We start from the raw sequence: 9,030 nt of genomic DNA, 5'->3' as shown, positions 1-9,030 counted from the left end.
CGGAAAGGTCGCTGTCGTGGCGAAGGGGGCAGGCTCAGACCGCCTGCGCCACCCAGGCCCCGCCGCACGGGTAAACAAAAAGGAGGGTTTTGTTTACGGAGCACTCGCGGTCTCGCCGCCTCCGCCGCCGCGAGTGCTCCTACACTGTCCGAACAACAGCCTCTGTTCCTTCCAGCCCTGCACCTCCAGCACTCAACAATGACAAAATGTGGTAAAAATGCAAAAAACCAGCATCTCTTCTCCCTCAAAAAGAAATATTAGAAAGGGCTTAAAAGCGGAGGTGGCGAGGCAGCGAGTGCTGCTACACTGACCGAACAACAGGCTGTGCTCCCTCCAGCACTAAACAGAGCCAAAACGTGGTAAAAGTGCGGTGAAAACGCACTGAAACACCCATTTCTCTCCTAAAGAAAACTAAAAATAAAAGCAGAAGAGGCTTTTGAAGACGTGAGATGACAAGTGCGCCTGCACTGACAGAACAACAGGCTGTGCTCCTTCCAGCCCTGCACCTCAAGCACTCGACAAAGCCAAAACGTGGTAAAAATACGGTAATAAAAGTGCAGTAAAAGCATACCCACACTCTCCAAAGGGAAAATAAAAAAGGGGCTACAAAATTGCAGCGTGCAGTGTGGTTACCCCTGTGCTTTTGGGGCAACTTTTCCAGAAAGGCCATTTGAGTTCCTGGCCAGATTTTGAAATCAGGAAGTCTAAGCAATACTTGAGCAGGCAGAAACAAAATGTGTTGTGAAAAAGTTAACAAATCGTCCTTAACATTGAGGTTTAGCATTCAAATGAGTTGTTTCCAGTGTTGAGATGTTAAAAGTGGTGTTAAGAAGTGTTAAGAGTGAAATACAGAGTGTTTTGTCCACACAATTTTTATGGACCTCCCAAATTTTCTAAATTTAGGTAACAAGTGATGCTCTGTGCTAATAAAGCTTCCTAAATGAAGGGAAATTCCCTAAAGACAAGACCACCATTGTCCTGTACAGAAAACTGCCAGTGTCGTGCAGACACAGCAAAAATCTCAGATAAAAAAAAAGAACCCTGAAACAACAGCAACATCATAAAATAAAAAATTGAAAAAAAACCTCATACCAAAAACCCACAGCCAAAATGAACTGACATAAACAGGCCCCATGGTAGTCATGAGCTTAACTTGTCTGAGACATAATTGTTGTATTTGGGGGGTTGTTTTTGCTGTTGCTGGTTTGTTTGTTTGTTAATTTCTATCGGGGTTTAAGTTTCTAGCTATAATTTTTGAATTAAGAGTATGGCATGCTTGTTTCTTCTAAGTGATTGCAGGAAATGGGACGTCCTGAGGGAATTATAAAAAATGGATATATTTTATTATTTATTCTGCTTATCTTGTCCTTGAATTTTTAATTTTCACAAGCAATTCTTTTTAAATTGCGTTTGTGTGTCCCCTGTTTTTGTACCACGTAGACCCAGTTTAATTTGTCAAGGATTCATTGTATTTTTCACCATGTGATACAGTAAAAGATGTCTAAAGAAAGTTAAAAGTTACTCAGTCAAACCAGAGTCACGTGTAAGCATAGATTTTAATAAATGCAGTCAGAATAAATTTGGTTATTAATTGTGTTAAGGCAATCAGCTTTATCTGAGAGACATTTGATAATTTACTACACAAAAGATGCAAGTGAAGCTTGATTTCTGGCTTCAGATAATGAATATTTTGGTTCCAGCTAAGATTTCTGCTTTGCTTACTGTTGCAAAGTTTAGAACTGTACTGTTAAGAACTGTTTTCAGCAGTTCAGTCTAAATTACAGCAGGTATTGCTTGGAATGAGCCTGCTTTGTTTTGTGGGCAGCAGAGGCCTACAATTAATATGTTTAAATAATGAAGGGTTTCAGTTGAAATCTTGTTTAGAAAATAAACTTGCCTTCAGAGAAATGGTTTGGGTTTGGGATTGTTTACTCACCTTGGATTAGAAAGCTCTTGGGCCACTAAGAACTGTTTATTTCAATTCTGCCAGCAATAATTGAGATACATTTGAGAGATTATTTCAGAAATATTTATGGGACAACCAAAGAATGGGACAAATGTGAAATCCAATCAGCATCACCACCACCAAAACGATCTGCTGCAAGTTAGGTCTGAAATTTGCCAAGATCTAATAAAGCATCCCAATCCCACACTATAAAACTAAGAAAATAATTCCATTTTAATGAGAATCCCAGAATCATCAAGGTTGGAAGAGATCTTCAGTGTCCCTTCGTCCAGCCACCACCCCAGCACCACCATAATCACCCATAACCCAAAAAAAGTTGCAAAAACCTAAAGCTGCCAACACAAGAAGGTTGAGAAACATTCTGATAAATGGCTTTAGCAGAGTCTGCTGAGGTGGGTGGGGTAATAAGCTTCTGTTTCCTCTCCTGATTAGGCCTTTGCTAAGAAAACACCCATAAGACTCAGTGGTGTGGTGGTTTTACAGTCTCTTAAACAACCCATGTATTCATATATATTCATACATATTTATATATGTGTGTGTACATTCTATGTGTACATATATAAAAATGTGTGTACATTTATAAATACATATATGTATATATGCTGTCTCTTTCTCCTTCTGTCATATTGGATCAAAGCATCCCAGCCTGTCTGTTGAAAATGTATCTGCTTTTTAGAGGGAAATTCTTGGCTGGCAGCTGTGCTCCTGACATGAAGCCAAGCTCTTACCTGCTGTGGCCAAGCTGGTGATGAAGAACACATGCACTGTGTCACATCACAGAACAACTGGAAGGAAAGGCAGGCTGAATTCTGCATGTGGACAAAACCCATCTCCTCTCTGCTTCTCAAATGTTGAAAAGCCGATGATCCACTTCTTAAAGGTGTTTGAGTGTGCTCAGGCATTTTGGGGATTTCCATTATTATATATAATTTGCTTCCTAGTTTTTTCAGTGGTTGAATTCTTCGTATTTAATGAACGGGAGATTTGGGATTAACCTCTGAATGTTACCTAACTAAATCAATAAAGGTTTTGTTTGCACAGACCTCAATGAGGCAGGGATTCCACCCCTGACCATGGAAAAAGTTTCTCATTATATATTCATTTATGATGTAGAGAATTGGAGCTTCAGCCCGCCTATAAAGGAGCAGCCTGCTAACAAACACTGCTGCTCTGGGCAAATTAGGTTGAACACTTGCACTCTGGGAAGTTTTGCAAAATGTTTATCTTTGGAAACAGCTTTAAAAAAATACTCGAGGCTATCAACCATGTTGGGCTCAGCAATAAGAAGAGGGACACAGACACATGCAAACTGATTCCAGCTCTCTAAACAGGAGAAGGAGACAAAAAAAGCACATTGAAACTTTGATCTCCACAACAGTGCAACTAATTTCCTTTCTGTATTGTATGTGAATTTATGAGTAAGACTCATTATTGACTGAGGGAAGTTGATGCAATTCTCCAAGAAATGGCTCCTGAGATAAGAGTTTTGGCTGCTGTATCTTCTGCTAGGCTGCTTACCTTGCCATTTCTGCAGCATGGCTGGTAAATTACTCCAGCAGAAACCCTGGGGACAGTTGCGTTTCTGAGGCTTTATGGAAAACACAGACTACAGGATTTCCAAGCATTGGTAATCCAGACCCATTTCTATGTAGCCAAGTTATGTCCTTGAAAGAGTTGTAAATGTTTAAACAGAAAGTGGCTTTCATTCTAGAGAAAGAGAGAAAATTTCAAAGTTTAAACGGCTTATTCTGAATACAAAGAAAAGCCACACTCATCCCTTGGGTACTCCTGACTCACAAGCAGTTTTCCAGAAGTCTTCTGGCTTTTAAACCTGTGTTTTAGTCTTCAGAAAGAGGTTACAGAGCAGAGTGACTTCTGCAGGGATCTCCACAGGAAGGGGGGGACAGAACCTACCTTTTCCTGGTTCCTGTGTGACAACCTGCCCTGCATGAAGGGAGACACCGGGCCTCGATCCCCACTTTTGGCACATTAACAATGTTCCATCCCTAAACATGAAAGCAATCTGGTACCTAAGGAAAAAGAAACAAATGAAACACGTGGCAAATGCAAAACAGACAGAGCCCAAAGGCTTTGAAGTGTCAGCACAAACAAGTACACATGTCTATATGTGCATGTGTATGTGCATATAATACACATAAATATTTATGTATATAGATAAAGAATGAAAACAACATTCACTTTCCAGCCTTATTGTTGCAACCAGTGCATGATTTTTATGCCCATGGCTGGCACTGTATGCAACTCCCTGCAGTAAGACAAAAAACTAACATTTTTAATTTATTTATTTATTTGTAAAACAGGCTGAAGAAGCTTCTGGTCTGGAGTGAGCAGGCATTGGAGCATCCGTGGGACACAGCCAGGAGGGATCAGCAGGGATCAGAGGCTGCTGACTGCGCCTATGGCAAACGAGGCCCTGCATCAAGGCACAGTGTTGCACCCACCTCCAGTTTTCTAAATTGTGTTTAAAATTCACTGCATTATGGGGGAATATTTAAGGAAAATAACCAGGGTAAATTTGGACACATTTGTAACAAATATTTATAACACTGGGATATGTGGAATAGATGGTAATTCTTACCAGGGTAAAGACACCAAAGATATTATTTTATTTAACATGGCATTCATATTCTGTCTCTTGTATTTGGTGCTACTGCTATCCTCCCACCTCTCATCTTATTCTAGAAAAAAAATAAAATCTAATTACTCCAAACATGCAGGCCTAAACCAGAAGTGATAAATGAAGTAATCAGCTCGATGCATCTAGCAAAAGATGAGCTCACGTATTTTGGATTTAGAAGCTGGTATCTCTGCATACCTACTCTTAATAAAATTTACTTCTTCTCTGATTAAACCTGCTCAACTAGTCCTGTTTATAATTTTTTAAAGCACAGTAATTTAAATATTAATTAACTCTTTGAACTTAAACATCTATATTTCTCATAACATGTTAAGATATATATTCATATATGTATCTTAGATATTAATGTATCTACTGTGGCTTATGAAAATGCAGGGTTTAAACTGATTCAGATGTGGTGTTTACTTTTTAGAAGAGATTTCTAAAAACCAAACTAGCATACATGCATCAAGTTCAGCATGACCAGAAGTATTGGTAAGAAGTGTTAGAGAAGGGCTTCAATATATGTATGATCCTTGTTCATTGTTTAACATTTAAAATCCTCGTTTCAAAAAATGTTCACATGGATTTAGTTCTGTTAGAAGCAATTTCAGTAAATTAATCAAGATGCTTCAGGGCTGGATTTGCATGTACAAGCCTACACCTCCCTCATCTCCACACATCTCTCTTACCTTCCTTCCCTACATTTTACAGTCTGTTTGCTCTGGCCGTGGCTTTATATGTGGACCATTTATGACAAAAATGCACAATGACAAATCTGTGTCCAGATTCTCGGTGAAGCTCTGAGCATCCAACAGCTGGATCAGGACTGCTGAAAGACACTGTCAGTGTGAAAACTTCCCATGAGCCAGCACCTGGAGACAGATAAGCAGCAAAGGTTGATACTTCAGAGTCTTCTCTTTTTCTCTCTCCCCTGTTTCTCTCCAGTGTTCCCATTTACCAGGCAGCACAAGTTCATCCCAAAACATGAGTTATGGCATGCAGAGCTTAATGGCAAACCTCTCATTTAATTAAAGGAGAAATGAGAGTTAGGATGATTCCTTACCTAAACTATACTAAACACCGAATTCATAATGAATTCTGGTACTAGGCACACTGCCAGTTTTCAGACATTTCTATGCTTAATTTTAACTGCAGAACCATCCCTGATGTTATTGCAATAGTTGTCTATTCCCACCATGGATACCTCTGTAGGTTTTGAGTTTCACAAACCAGTCACAGGCATTCCCAAGAGTCAGTGTTCTGGAAAAAAAAAAAAAAAAGTGACTTGGATATTTAAAAAAAAATAAATTTCTGTTAGGACCAATTCCCACACAATGTTTGTTTGTTCAGCACACAAAAGGAAACTGCACTTTGTTCTCCAAGAAAGCTGGCTGTGCTGCAGACATCATTACACTGGCTGAGAGTCCCAGTAGGGCAATTCAGATGGCTCACAGGATATTTTTCCCAACCTGTGCAGAGCTGACCAGACCACCAGTCCCAGAGAGCTTTGATGAGGTTTTTGAGTCCAAAATGAGACTGCTGTGCACACACCACATCTGGCATTTTCATGAGCAGTAAGCAGCAGGATGCTGGTTTAAGAGTCAATGTTGTTAAATGCAGTGTTAAAAACAAAAAGCAAAATCTTGGGTACGTGATACTGAACTGCATGAAACTGTTTCCCCCTGCCAGGTAGGATGGTCATGCTGCTGGAGCAAGCCCTTATTTTGCTAGGCAGAAATGCACCTCAGTGCTAACCTGCCCTGAGCACACTCCCCTGCACAAAAACAAAGACACTTCCTGCTCCTACGTGCTTTGCATTTATGCCAACACGCAACGTGACTCACTCCCTTCACTTTTAAATTTTGTTTTTCCCTTCAAAATGGCTCTGGCTGACCTGGTGTGGATGGATCCCTCCTGCTACAACAGGTGGTGCCCAAGTCCACCTGCTGGAATCCCCGTGGATCTTAACTGTGCATAACATGGTGCTGCACTGGAATTACTTATCCTTTTACTCACTTGTTTCATGAAGAAAAACCCACTGTGGTGTGTCTCAGGGATGATTGCTGTAAAGCACTGCTGTTCCTTGCCTCACACAGTCCTGGTGGAAGCACATGGCAGGAGGGCCTCGTGGTGCAAAGGGGTTGGGCAAGCAGGGCTGAAAACCGCACTGCAATTGAAAAGCTTGGTTACTTCTCTGTTCCCTTCCTCCCTGCTATATATAATGGCATTTCTCAGAGCACGTTTCCCCCAGTTACAACCATTGCACCAGCCTTGGGTGAAGCTGTGGTGGCTGCAAAGCCACTTCCTGGACTGGCTGAGTGCAGGCTCTGCAGAGGTGCTGCAGCCACCCCATCCCCACCTGCCACTTCAGCACTGCTTTGAGCTTTCACATGACAGAGGGAGAAAAAGATAAAATCCAGGCAGAATTACAGAGCAGCTTCTGATGGCCAAAAAGAGCCAGGGCTGCTTTTGCAGGCTGCAGCAGGCAAGGCTAAACAGAAATCAGGAGATCAACACTGAAGCTTTGTTCAAAAGGGGGTTTTACAGCATTTTTGAGTTTGAAGGAGAGGGTTTGGTTTTTTTTTTTGGGGGGGGGGAGGCAGTTCTGTGCATAAATCAGTATCACTTGGCTTGAAAATATGTTTTTCAGAAACACTATAATATTCAGACCACTAAAGCCAGTTTGTAGACAGCTACTGATCCAGCATCTCTCGCAGTTCCTCCTTTCTCCTGCAGCTCTCACTTCAAAAAGGTCAATTTCATAAGTGCACAAAATCGGGGGAGGCTTCTCCAATTCCTTCAAAGGAAAACCTCAGGGAAAGGCCTTTCTGTATATTCTTTCTTGTCTACATATTTACATTTCAGTGAAGGAACTGTGCAGCTCACCCAAACTGCAAACTTTGCCAGTGACACTGCTGCTCTGCTGTTCACTTGAAACCCAGTTTTGCTTTCAAGTTCAAAATGAAATGCTTTTCTCTTCCTGCTCACAGCAGCCAAATGCTCCTTGAGCCTTCCGAGGCACAGCACGTTTCCTTCTCTGGGAGAGGGGAATTTCCTCTTTTCAAAGCATCAAATCCCTCTCCACACCACAGTCTATATCTGGTTACTGTATACAGCCTCTCAGAAAACTGAAAAAGACAGGAAATATAAATTGTTTGGCCACTTTGTACGTGTTCAGTAGCTTTGCTTGTTAGTCTAAACTTTCCTTTCCATGCAGAGGTGGGGATAAGGACTTAAAATCATCACTTTTAAGACCAAAGGGAACCCAGTTTCTGCTTTTGCTTCATGCTCCCCAGGTGTCCATAAGTCAGCACCAAAGATTTCCACTGACTTCCCTCTGCAAAATGAGAGCCCTGCTAGTCTTTAGTGACTTATTCCTACTCATTCTCTCTCTTCTGCCTTATTTTTATTAGCATGGTAGAGCTGTTATGGCTTTGCCATAGTTTTTCATGTGCAGGCAAACAAAGTGTCACAGCTCCCAAGGGGCATGGGAGGATTGGAGTCATACACTGGAGAGAAGTTTTCTATAAGTCAATAGTTAAAACAAATCAGAGCTTACAGGCTTATAAACACGCAAGAAACTTTTTATAAATACATAAGAAATCTGTAACTGCAAATTTATCTCATTATATAGGTTATATATTGCAAATACTCCACCATACATTCTGCTATAGAATTCATTACTATAGAGTTATGCAGAATGACATGATTTATAATATAAAACCCCCAAATTTTATATATATATATATATACATATATATGTGTGTGTGTGTGTGTGCAATATAAACACTTTTTAAATTTTATAATACAAAACTTACATGGTAAAGACAGCTATGAGCCTTCTCTGAAATTTCTGAAAGTACTTTCTACTTGAAATCTGCTCAGCCCTCTTAACATCTAGTTTACAGTTTCAGCACATTCAGTGTGTAAGAAGTTTGCCTGTAAGTGTTTCCAGAAGCCATGCGTTTGAGCCTTGTTGTTTTGTTTCTCAGACAGGAAAAGTATTGTATCCCTGGCATCCTGAGCAGCTGCTCCAGGGAGGGCAATTCCAAGATACAGTCTTGAGCCATGCTGCCTGTCACAGCAATTTCTCCTAAGCTCCTGCAAATGACCCCGTTTGAGAACACAGTGCAAGTGTGAAACAAAACTCGAAAAGAAAGGGGGTAAAAAAAGAAAGCAAAAAAATAAGAAAGGCAAAAAGAAAGAAAAACGTGAGAAAAGAGAAAGAAAGAAAAAAAGAAAAAAGCACTTCAAGCTTCTGATTTTAATCTGTTTGGTTTCTTTCATTACTTGTTTGCATGTTTCTTCCCACCTCTCATTATCCCTTTACAAAGCAGCCAAACTTGCTGAACATCTACGCTGGTGGTACAGGAGCAGATCTGAGCTTTGATGTTCTGCTCTGGATATGTATAACTTCATGTGA

The sequence above is a fragment of the Geospiza fortis genome, unplaced genomic scaffold (genome assembly GCF_000277835.1).
Source record: "Geospiza fortis unplaced genomic scaffold, GeoFor_1.0 scaffold88, whole genome shotgun sequence".
NCBI classification, from domain to species: Eukaryota; Metazoa; Chordata; class Aves; order Passeriformes; family Thraupidae; genus Geospiza; species Geospiza fortis.
This window is presented reverse-complemented; position numbering follows the sequence as displayed.